This window comes from Ctenopharyngodon idella, chromosome 24, assembly GCF_019924925.1.
Source record: "Ctenopharyngodon idella isolate HZGC_01 chromosome 24, HZGC01, whole genome shotgun sequence".
Lineage (NCBI taxonomy): Eukaryota > Metazoa > Chordata > Actinopteri > Cypriniformes > Xenocyprididae > Ctenopharyngodon > Ctenopharyngodon idella.
The window spans coordinates 27,938,956-27,951,081 of record NC_067243.1 but is presented as its reverse complement, the minus strand read 5'-3'; the positions used below and the strand labels follow the sequence as shown (position 1 = coordinate 27,951,081).

Sequence of the window (12,126 nt, the reverse complement as noted above, 5' to 3'; positions counted from 1 at the left end):
CTGTGTCTCTGTTGTTAAAGTTTATCGTTAATTTGATGCTCATTTTAACAATCGGGAGTCATGTAAACACTCCTGGCGTTTGGACCAGAGTGAAAACAAACGACATATCACTGTATACCAGCAGTATGTGTGAAAACACTCACTGTGGCTTTTTAAATGAATTGTTATTCATTCCTAGATTTATATCTGTTATTTTTCAGTTGTGGCTGACTATCAAACTAGACAATAAAAGAAAGCTTAATGTTTTTCTTTTGCTGTATTTATTCATTCCTCACACAGAGGATTTAACCTGAACCAGGCTTAACTCCTGAACTCCTAGCATTACTCTCTCTCTCTCTCTCTTTCTCTCTCTCTCTCTGTGTGTGTGTGTGTGTGTGTGTGTGTGTGTGTGTGTGTGTGTGGCCTGCCAGTGAGCAATGGACATAGGACAGTTCTTTAAAAGAAAAAAGACAGATTCAGGTGAGAGACTAGGGACAGTCCATAATGACCTCTGTCTTGTTTTTTTTTGTTTTTTTTTTTTTGTTCTTCTGATAAGTGTTAAGCAAGCTAAAATAAGAGATAATGCAAACCAGCTGTTGTTGTATCAAATTACTCATCTAGGCAATGGTCCCCTGCTTTTATTTTTTTTATTTTAAACCCACAATGGAGAATACAGATTCTCTTGTGAAAGGAATTTGTCATTTAAAAAAGTTTCTAAGCCCAATAATAATAATAATAATAAAGACATTTAAAATGACACGCCTCTGTGTGCCTTTTGATCATATCCTTAGAATCTGTAAATGGTCTCCATAACATTTTTGTGACATGACAAACTGACCTCAACTCTCCTGCCTACAATATATTTGTGTATGATTGTCAGTGCCAAGGGAAAGAGAGGGAGATGGAGAAGGAGAAAGGGAAAGGGAGAGCATGCAGGAAGAACCAGGTGAGGAAACAACAACAATAAATTGACATATAGTGAATAGTGGCAAGCAAAACTGTAACTACTCATACTCCTATACTAATTTATTGGCATTAAGTAGCCTATATTACATTTACTTTTTTTAACATATTTTTTGTTTTTGTGTGAAAAGAGGGTGGGTGGTGGCAGTGGGGCTCATTGGGTGCTCAGCACCCCTAAAGCTCTGACCCTAGAATCGCCCCTGGCCTGTACCATGATGGTAGTTGAACAAACTCAGGGTTATAGGATTAGTTTCAAGTTGACAAAACCAAACCACTCCAATCCAGCTTTGTTGGTACCATGATGCTGATCATCAACTTTCTCTGTCAACTCAGGCTTTGATCCTGAGTTTGTGGAGCGCGTGCACATGAATGTGTGACATCAGTGGTGAACAGCCAATCACATGCTTTGCAACAGAGAGAAACTGATTCCCTTTTGCTGAAGGTTAAGAGATTGAAGAAAATGAAGAATTTAAATGCATTTACACTTAAGAAAATACGTGTCCACAAAAGAGGACAAATAAAAGAAATGATCTTGCTCAGTGCAAGTAAAACTTGTGAAGTTAGTTTATATATCTTTAAATATTTGTTTTTACAATATATTGTGACCTTTAATTTGGAGGAAGAGAAACTGGGGGTGTGACTTTACTGCAGTGGATGTGTCACTATCACTTTGCTCACATCTGATTGGTCCAGTTTCGGTTTGAGATCTCTTATCCAGAACATAACCTGCCCCGGAGCAGGTTAGCCGTGGAGCGTAAGTTACTCTGGCGATGAACACCACTAAAAGCCAAGTTACTGTCATGGTACCTAAAACCCAGGATTGGCGCAAACTAATCTGAAATTTGCCTGGCTAGCCAGCTAATCCGGCTTGATGGTACAGGCACCAGGTTTATTTGTTTGTCACCATGAAATGCCATTTTTACAGCCACTTGTTTTTCCTGAATGTGATGTTAATTCCTGTTCAAACAGTGTGTGGTTATAAATGAATACATTTGTATGTAAACTGAAGGAAGTTGTGAATTGTTCATTAAAACCATATTAACTGCAGCCGTTACATTGTCTCTGATTGAAATGAGTAGAAATAGACATTTAACTGGCTTAGAATCTTGCTGTACATAAAGCAAGATTGATTTGATATTGTTTCCACATTAATTCAATGTTAAATAGGTGATTTAATTAAGGTTGAAAAAACATTGATTTTACAACCATGTTGATCTATTTTTCATCATTGAAATAACATTATTTCAGGGTGCAAACCTGATGAAAAATCAATTTAAAATTCAACGTTGATTCAATGATAATTTGGTTAATGCATTAACATTGATTCAACGTGGATTCAAGGTTGGTCTGCTATCTGGGGACGTTTCTGTAGAATGACCCTACAACTGGGTGATCACAGAATGAGTAGCAGTCGTGTTCTGTCACGCACAGACAGCCCAATCAATTCGTCCTAGAACAAAATTACCACCCAATCACAATTTATTATCGATTAGTGAAGGCGGGATAGGCGGAATCGCGCTGAATGACAGACCGGATGCTCTCTCTCGCACGCGCTGTCTCTCTTTCCTTGCGCGCGATCAGTTTTCATTGCGCCTGAATGGTCAAATGCACACATAGTTGTCAAAATGTCCATTGTATGGAGTATCTCACGTAACTACAGTCGGTTATGGCTTAAGTTGGTGTAAACCGGTGGGTGAAAACAGAATATGTGTCAGTATATTAAATATTACATCCATGGATTCGGTCTTAAAGATACAGTAGCCTAATTAAATATTTGTCTGTCATTAATGTTAATAAAACAACAAAAGATGTTAAATAGATGTATACATGGTAAATAAACCTGCTGTATCTGAAAAAAACAAGTTAATTTAATTTGTATCTTATATATATATATATATATATATATATATATATAGATAGATAGATAGATATATAGATAGATACATATATATATAGTAAAATATAAAAATATGGTCATATTGGCCACCCCTTGCTCACCCGTCCCGTATTCCACCATGAGAAATCTGGTCACCCTACGCTCACATAGTTCACACGAACTCAAAAACTTGCGTACACGAGCTGAGACCTGACACGAGATTTGATCGTATCCACCGCTCACATCCATATTGATAAATACCAAGTTTTGCGTGGAAACGACCGTACGCCCAGTTTTCTGTCGTACGTTAATTTTGTAAATGAGGCCCTTTGTGTTTTAGAGCGCGTCCACACGGAGACGCGTTTAGCTGTATATGTAAAAAATTTTATCGTATCGGTGTTTCGTCCAGACGGATCCGGCGATTTGGGAGCCTGAAACCGCTATTTTTTTAAAACCGTGTCCCAGAGTGGATAAATCTGAAAACGACACCCTTGTGTTTTTGTGTGAACAGCCAATCCGTATATTTAGTGAAACGATGATGTCCCTAGTCAGACATCGCTAAGTCATGTAACAACAACAACAACAACAACAATAGCGGATTACATGCTTGTGTTCGTGCTTGATAACTAAGTTTTAAGCGCAGCTTTGAGTCAAGAATTGTTTTACTCTCAAGTCAATTCTTAGCAGTGTTCTTGTGAGTAATTCTCAGAGGCTTGATAAATACGGCCCTGTTCTGTTTCAGTTAATTCACTTCCTCTGTGTATTTAAACCCTGAGTTCTCCTCTGTTCTTCATCTTCTACTGAAGTAATGTTTGTTTCATTGAAGGTATCTTCATTGTGCATTCTGCTCTTTTTGGATCGTTTATACATGCTAACTGTGACAATATCCTATATTTCTCATTCATTCTTTTATCATGTGCTGATATAATGTTACGTACAGAAGGGAGCGGAGACACAGGTAAGGGTTAACAGGTTTATTTTCAGGTAAAGCAGAGCGTGAGGTGAGTAATGGCAGATGATAAAGTCGATGAGCCGATGAACTGGAACTGATACTTGTCTGTGTGTTCTAGGAAGCATGGATGCCGGGAGACGTGGAACAGATGAACACACAGGAGACGAGGAGACACAAGGGATCACAGGAGACGCTGGAGACAGGTAAGTAGTCGAGTCAAGGGAGTCCTGGAGGTAAGTACACACTGGTATGTGTCAACGAGACCGGACAGTGACTGAGTGAACTAGCGTGTCTTTTATGTGGCTGTGGTGATGAGTGTGAATGAGCGTCGGGTGTATCTTGTCAGTACTCAGGAGAGGGAGTGCGATGTGATTGGATGAGTGTAGAGCCTGGCGTGTCTGTGACATATAACACTGTTTAAAGAAATATATTTCATGAGTTGTGAAAACTGCTACATTCCTCCAAAGCACAAGAGTAGATGATTTAAATAGAGAGAGTCACTTTGCATTGTCACACATGCTTCAGTGCTCTGAGAGTGTTTATAGTGCTGTGAGTTTAACACTTCATGACTGAGAGCAGAACAGAACACAATCTTCATCATCACACAAGACAAAAGAACAACAATGAACAAAATCACCTTCTTCATCTGGACTCTCACACTGTTTGCTCAAGGTTTGTGTAATGCAGCTCCAATTATTCTCTTAAAATATTAAATGTTTATAATTTTATATAATATTTTTTTTAGAATTTATAATTGTAATATTATTATTATTTTATTCTTCTTCCTCTTGTTCTTTCTCTCAGAGTGTAGAGGACAGATCACTGTAACTCAGAGTCCATCAATAACAGCAGTTCAACCAGGACAAGAAGTCAGAATAAACTGTAAAACTAGCAGTGCAGTATATAATGGTAATTGTTTAGCCTGGTACTTACAGAAACCTGGAGAAGCTCCTAAACTCCTCATATATCATGCAACAAGCCGTTATACTGGAACTCCATCTAGATTCAGTGGCAGTGGATCTGGCAGTGATTTCACTCTGACCATCAGTGGAGTCCAGACTGAAGATACAGGAGATTATTACTGTCAGAGTCTACACTATCCAAACAGTAAACATGTGTTCACACAGTGATAAAGAGTGGTACAAAAACCTCGGTCAGTCAGACGTCACAGTGATGCACTGATACAGCTGAGAGATACTGCAGCTGCTGATGGAGGATCACAAACAACACAATGTTGTATCAAACCTTTCAGAAACATTATTTATTTATTTATTTATTTATTTATTTTGATGTACTAAGCAGGTAACATCATCTTTATATTATATAAATGTTAGTGGTGCTTGGCCCTGCAAAACTTTGCCACAACAATGTAATCTAACTGCAGGAAAGTCCGTCACTTTAACTGCACTTCCATGCTTCATCACTAGATGGCGTGTCTGTTACATAACTGAGTTCTCTATCTGTCAGTCACTTTGACGTTGTGTCGATGTGATGACACTAGTGTAGTGTTTCTCAACCTTTTTTACTCGATGGCCTCCTCCTTCACCAGATCAATATTGCAGTGCCCCCCTAAGATGCCTGACGTTTCCTCTTATACTGAACTTCCACAGCAAAGAGAGAAAAGTGTTTGTATTTAAGCCTTTTTATTAACAAAACATTTGTTTGGATTATTACTCTTCTACTGCATGTTTTTTAATATTCTTTTTGAAAACATTTACAACTTATAATTTATAGCTTTATAACTTAAAGAAAATAACTTAAAGAAATCTGAAAATAAACCTCTGCTAAATTATAATACTCTGATGTTATCCAGGTCGAGTGATTGCATCTGTGCCAACAGAACGATTGAGACTCCCATCTAAAGCCTGTCGGTTCACGTCGTCCCTGATAACAAGAACTTAATGCTGTTGGACAGGCTGTCTCTGCTGTACATGCCACGGACATGAACGAGGATAGTCCCGACCCAGCACACATGCAGGAACTATGCTCGTTTACTGATTTATTAATAATTAATAATGATAAATAATTAATAATCATAAACTGTGAGGTAAGATTAGTTTACACACATCAGAAGGCCTACTCTCTCATCTCTGCATAGAAAGACACATGTACAAATGAGATGCTAAAATTCAATGGTTAAAAGCAGCACTTTAAAGGAAAATTCACTAATCACTGATGCACATTATGACAGAAACCCTTAACAATGTTCTAACATCATAAATACAGCGATTATGATATAAAGAGACAGTAAAACAAATACAGGATAAATGTGAAACAGCAAAACGACCGCTGCTTCCCCGTCGACATACAGCATGAGCGCAAATGCTTAAAGGGGAAACAATAAATCTTCCTATGGTGTCCCAGTAATTGTTCCTGATTAAACCACTGAAAATACAACATTACATACAAGTTTTGCTGAAGTTAACTCAATTATAGAATTGTTTCTTTATTCCTCTATGGCATGGTGTCGCCCTCAGGCAACATAAAACGTTTTTGGACTTCACACCGGATCTATATACGACACGTCTGTTCAATGAAATGAGGGGCTGAAGTGGGTGCAGCCTTTTCTGTTTATCCACATTTCATGATGGATATATTATCAGGGACCCCCAAGGGTTAAATAAAAACAAACAAAACAAGCCCTATAATTTAATAAAATGACACATATTATGAAGACACTTCATATTTAATGGTATTAGATGATTTGATAGTTGCATTTAATAGATTACAACTTCAATAAAACATTTGCATTTTGTTTGTAACATTGTATCTGGAATGGTAAAACATTGTTGACTTATCTTAAGTGTCTGAATTTCTGATGAACTCTTATAGCACTGCAGGACTAGCCTACAGCAAACACTGAACCAGACTATTAAATGTTGAGCAAGGGATCTCATTGGCTGCAGGATCAGCAGAGACCAATCAGCCTGAGTCATTTGGTATTGATGTGATTGCTTACAGACTGCATGTAAAGGACCGATCGAAGCCTGTGCCATCTTCAGTTTCATGACTGAACTAGATTTCTGACATGACAATTCTTGGAGAGTTTGTCATGGTAATGAATATGACAATGTTAATGTGTTTGGTCTGCTGCTGTTGATTATATCTGCTGTAGAGTACAGAACTTTCCACTGCCAAAACACACACAACATGCTGCTGCTGTACGAGCAAACATGAATCACCCCATAGCAGATCTGGACAGGTGGAGCTGGGGGAGGTGGAGGGTTTCTGAAAGTACACTGCACTGCTACAGCAAACAATAGACAAGTGTTTGAATGTTGAGCAGCAAGATCATTGACTACTGATACAGCAGGAATCATTCAGTTGTGTCCTGTAGAGAATGATGTGTAAATGTGTATGTCTGACTCTGTATATTTACTGTTACTGTGCTTTGGCAATGTAAAGCCTTTCTTTTAACCCTGTCAGTCAAACTGTTGAACTCTGAATGTATATCGTCCTGATCTCTCTTCTGTCTTTTGCATTCAGAGGGTGTTTTACATGAGCGGCACATGCTTCACTGCTCTGAATGTGTTTATAGCTCTATGAACTGAACATGACATGATCAAGAGCTCTTCTTCATCAACCAACAAACATGACTAGTTTTAGTTGTGATTTTCATGACATTTTCATATATATTTTCATCACCACATTTTCAGCAGAAGTGAAACTGGTGTGTTCCAGTCCAGATCATGTGACCAATCAAACAGTGAGACTGAAAAGCCCATTTGCATTGTCAGGGTGGAGTGATTCTGATCCTCTCAGAATAGAGCAGCTCTGTCTCCAGAGACCATGTTCAAACCCCAAGAGCTTTATTTGACATTTACATCAAGCTGGTGAAAAGCACCTGCATCTTCATCTGTTAGTTGAATGATGTTGTCAGACACAAAGTGAACTTGTTGAGAAGCTTTATTGAATGTTACAGCAGATTGAAAGATCACACAGTGCTTTGACACGCCAGCTCTCTTTCAGTATTGAGTTGTAAATCACTACAGCTGCATCACTAGACTCATGTGAATCCTGCCTGACACAGGACACTCAGATACGGCTCATCTTCAGGAGAGAAACATCAGCACTCAGAGCTCTTGTGGAACGAGACCTCATGAGGAGCTCCATCATGTGTTACTCTGCAGACGTACACCTCTCCCTTTTCCCAGCGTGCTTTGCTGAGGGTCAGGACGCTACTGCGGCTGTAGCGGCCGTCCCGCTGGCTCTCTGCGCTGGTCACGACCCCCTCGGTGACCTCTGACCCGTCCAGTGTCCAGCTCACCAGCGCCCCCTGTGGAGAGTAAGAGCTGAGCAGGCAGAGCAGTGCGGCTGAGTCTCCAGAGATCTGCAGAGAAGAGGGCGGCAGCAGAGACACTGAGGGCTTCACTGTGGGACCAGCTGCAGGAGACAAACACAACACATTCACAAACACAAAGAAAACACACTGTTTCACTCACAGCATTTCAACAGCAGCAAAAATCACGACAATCTGATCCTTCATGTCATTCAACATCACTAGAGTTTAAATCAAATCTCAGAAATGAAACTCAATATACTGAGACACTGACTGCTTTAATTCCAGCAGTTTTTGCATCCCAATATAAAGTACATTTTTACTTACATGAGATTTACTTACAACTCAAAATGTAACTCAATTTCAAAGTCTGACTAAAGCTCAGGCCAAATGATGATTATATCATTGATAAGAACTAGAAAACAATACAATTTGTAAATTGTACTTGAATTATAAAGCACTGAATTATAAGCACAACATGAGCAAAAGAGATTCAGTATCATTGACTGAAATACAGAAAGTAGCAACATTTACATTCTGATGTCAGATCTATTTTTTTCGCCATGTATGATATCTACAATAAAAATGAACTACATATGAACACAGTATAGAAATAAATAAAGGAAAATTAAACCTGTAATAAAGTGATTAAACCCAGTGAGACTCATTATGGAAATGCATTTAGATTTATTTATTTATTTTATTTAATTTTTTTGACAGGAATAATGCTGTTCTTCTGAACGTATAAACATGACAATATCATTGTTTTAGATTAAATAATTATAAAACAATATCAGTAACACTTTACTTAAAGCCTTCATACACAATGTATTTTAAAAGTATTTTAATGCATTAATTAATCTTTCTTTTATACATTATAATGTGTGTATGATCTCATGAATAATTATAACTGCAATTATAACACATTATAATACTTATCTATTCATTGTTACACAATGCATTAAACCTCATGACAAACAACCATTTTCAGATGTAATAACGAATTTGCAAATATTATATTGCATTTTTGCATTTATAATGCACATTTTAATGCACAGTTATTTATGAAAAGATACTTATAAGGCATTATAACATACATTATGAATAGCTTTAAGGCTTCAAGTAAAGTGTTACCACAATATCTAATAATAATCGCCATTAATGTTTTTCTTGTTTCAACTTTAAATCATTTTAACTCTAAATTGTTCTTTATTACACTTTATTGTATGCTGACAGTTACATTGTACTACTCAAATAAGTACTGAGTAATATTAATTAACTGCATGTACTTACTATAGAGTTACAGTTAGGGTTTGGTTCAGGGTTAGTTACTTGTATTTATGCATAATTTACTGTTATTACTATAATAAGTACATGTAGTAACGTGTAACTTCTTCACCTTAAAATAAAGTGTTACCTTTTTTTCTTAAATAGGAATTAAAAAACAGACTTACAGACCACCAGTTTAGTTCCTCCACCGAAAGCGTACCACAGTGATACAATCTAATGAAACGGTCGTACAAAAACCTCTATTCCACTCGAGTGAACACAAACTCCAGCAGAGAGAGAGAAACAACACTTCAACACACTGATATTAGAAGAAACTCAGATCTTCTCAACACTCAAACATTCAGTTTGGACAAAATGCTTCTCAAAGGAACAACAATCACTTTTTCACACAAACAAGCATTTATTGATCTCATTTACAACAGACATGATTCATTTTGGCTTTATATCCTATATTTCTCATTCGTTCTCTCGTTGTGTGCTAATATAACACTGTTTAAAGAAACAGATCTGTGACCTTTGACCTCTTTTATCATGGATGATGTTGTGGAGTTTCTCATAATGATCTTCTGTTCTTCATATGAAACTCAATCATCATGATTCACAAAAAACCTGCAGCTTCAGACTTCAATCTTCAGTCAAAATCTGTTCAAATATTGAGTTTACTATATTACGTTCTATATTGGAGTGTGTAAAATCATGGCTTCATTGGTCTTTTAAATTCTTCTACCTATACCAGTTTCCTGCATAAACTTCATAAATGCCTCAACAACTTCGCTTTGAGAATTTCCTATATCTAAAATACCTTTTATATCCCATTCCCTCCCTATTTTAATAATACATTCTTTAAATTTTCCTCTCTCTTCCTGAAATTTTCTACATTTTATAAAAACATGTTCTACATTTTCTTTACAATCACATACCTCACATTTATCTGTTTATTTTACTCATAAGAAATAACATATTATTAATTCTTGTTTGTCCTAACCGTAGTCTTGTGTAGATTATTTCCTCTCTTCTGTTTCTACAACCCCTGGCAAAAATTATGGAATCACCACACTTAGAGGATGTTCACTCAGATTTTTTACTTTATAGCAAACAAACAATACAGATATGACACAAAAAAGGTTTTGTTCAATAGCTTAACATTCTGGCTTCAGGAAACATACCTCAAACAAATCCACTTGTGTTACTATTATTAATGGCATGTCTTTTTCCAGAGCAAGTGGAGGAAAAAAAAGTATGGAATCACTCAATATTGAGGAAAAAAAATATGGAATCATCTGTTAATTTCCATTTTAAACAAATACTGGGACAAGTCTAAAAATGCTAATTAGTCAGCAGTTAAAAGGGAGTGCTTGCACCTTAATGGATTGTTTGACTTGGCTAATTGAAATGAAATATGGCCCCAAGAAGAGAGTTCTCAGGTGAAACAATGGAAAGGATTATAAAACTCCTTCAGCAAGGAATTTCAATACGGAGTATGGCCAAAGAAGTTGGTTGCTCCCAGTCAGCTGTGTCTAAAATTTGGTGCAAGTATAAACTAAATGGGAAGGTTATAAAGCAAGACATACGGGCAGACCAAGGAAGACGTCAGAGCGTCAAGATAGAAATCTCAAAGCAATATGCCTTTACAATAGAAAACACACAACAAAACAAAAGAAAAACAGACAGAATCAGGAGCCAATTTTTGGGACAGAACAGTAAAAAACCAGCTTGATCTTACATGTAGAGCTTACTGAGCTTACATATAGAAAAGCCAAATGAAAACGAGTACTAACACTTAAACAAAAGAAAACAAGGTTACAGTGGGATAAAGAGAAGCAATCATGGATTCTGGATGATTGGATGAAAGTGTTATTCAGTGAAGAATCGCGGATCTGTGTTTCAGAGGGCCACTGTGTTTGGCCGGCAGTCTACCTCTGCTTTGTGTTTTATTGTTAATGTTAATTTTGTCACACTTTGCACAGAATGTGTCACCATTGTTAGTATATGATCGCCAGACTCTTCTGAATATAAGGAATTATGTGGTTAAACCTACAATTTGTGGCTCTTGCAGACAGTCTAAGATGCCACCGCCATTCCTGTCATCTGTACCTCCGCACCTGTGGCGCGTGCCCTGCCTGTTACCTGCCATTAATCGCTACAGAAAGTGCGGCAGAAGAGGCGGTAGACTTGTCAGATTAAGAAGAGCCTACCTGACCCTGTCCTCGGCATCTGATCCTCATTGCCTCACAGAGCTCTCTCGAGAGTATGACAGCTACGTTGTGAAGCGTTCCTCGGAAAACTGTTACCGGTGGCTTCGACCCGTTGTTCCCGACGCCGAATACACATAGCCTGCCGACGGCCCGTAAGGATCTACAAACGGCATTCCGTAAAGGAGAATCATCGCCCGTTTGCACGCGTCTCCCAGTAGTCTGGTCTCATCACATCACGCGTTACTTTGATCAACGCCAGATCGATTACAAACAAAACTTTTATTTTAAAGGATTTTTTTTTATTTCTCACTCCTTGGATTTTCTTTTGTTGACAGAAACCTGGGCTAAACCAGGTGACAACAGCATCTTCACAGAGCTCCTCCCACCTCTGTGCTGTTTTTTCAGCTCCCCGCGAGCGTCTGGGCGCGGAGGAGGCGTGGCTACTGTCTTTAAAGACAATTTTAAATGCCGACTTTTATCTATAAATAATTATTCTTGTTTTGAACTACAGTTATTTTTAATTGAGTTTGCACGCCCTGTGTTGTGTGCTGTTGTTTACGTCTGCCTAAATACAACAAGAATTTTATCCAAG

The 12,126-nt window shown here is 37.7% G+C and overlaps 1 protein-coding gene and 1 long non-coding RNA gene across 3 annotated transcripts in view; both read right to left on the bottom strand.

Moving 5' to 3' along the window:
- LOC127506760 (histone H4) overlaps positions 1-12,126 on the bottom strand; it is a 210,673-nt gene that overhangs the window by 94,596 nt on the left and 103,951 nt on the right. The window lies entirely within an intron of this gene.
- LOC127506927 (uncharacterized) lies at positions 7,659-9,544 on the bottom strand. The gene is made up of 2 exons (XR_007928144.1): positions 9,504-9,544; positions 7,659-8,153 (listed from the first exon to the last, which is right to left on the bottom strand). It is a non-coding gene; the product is annotated as an uncharacterized LOC127506927 (long non-coding RNA).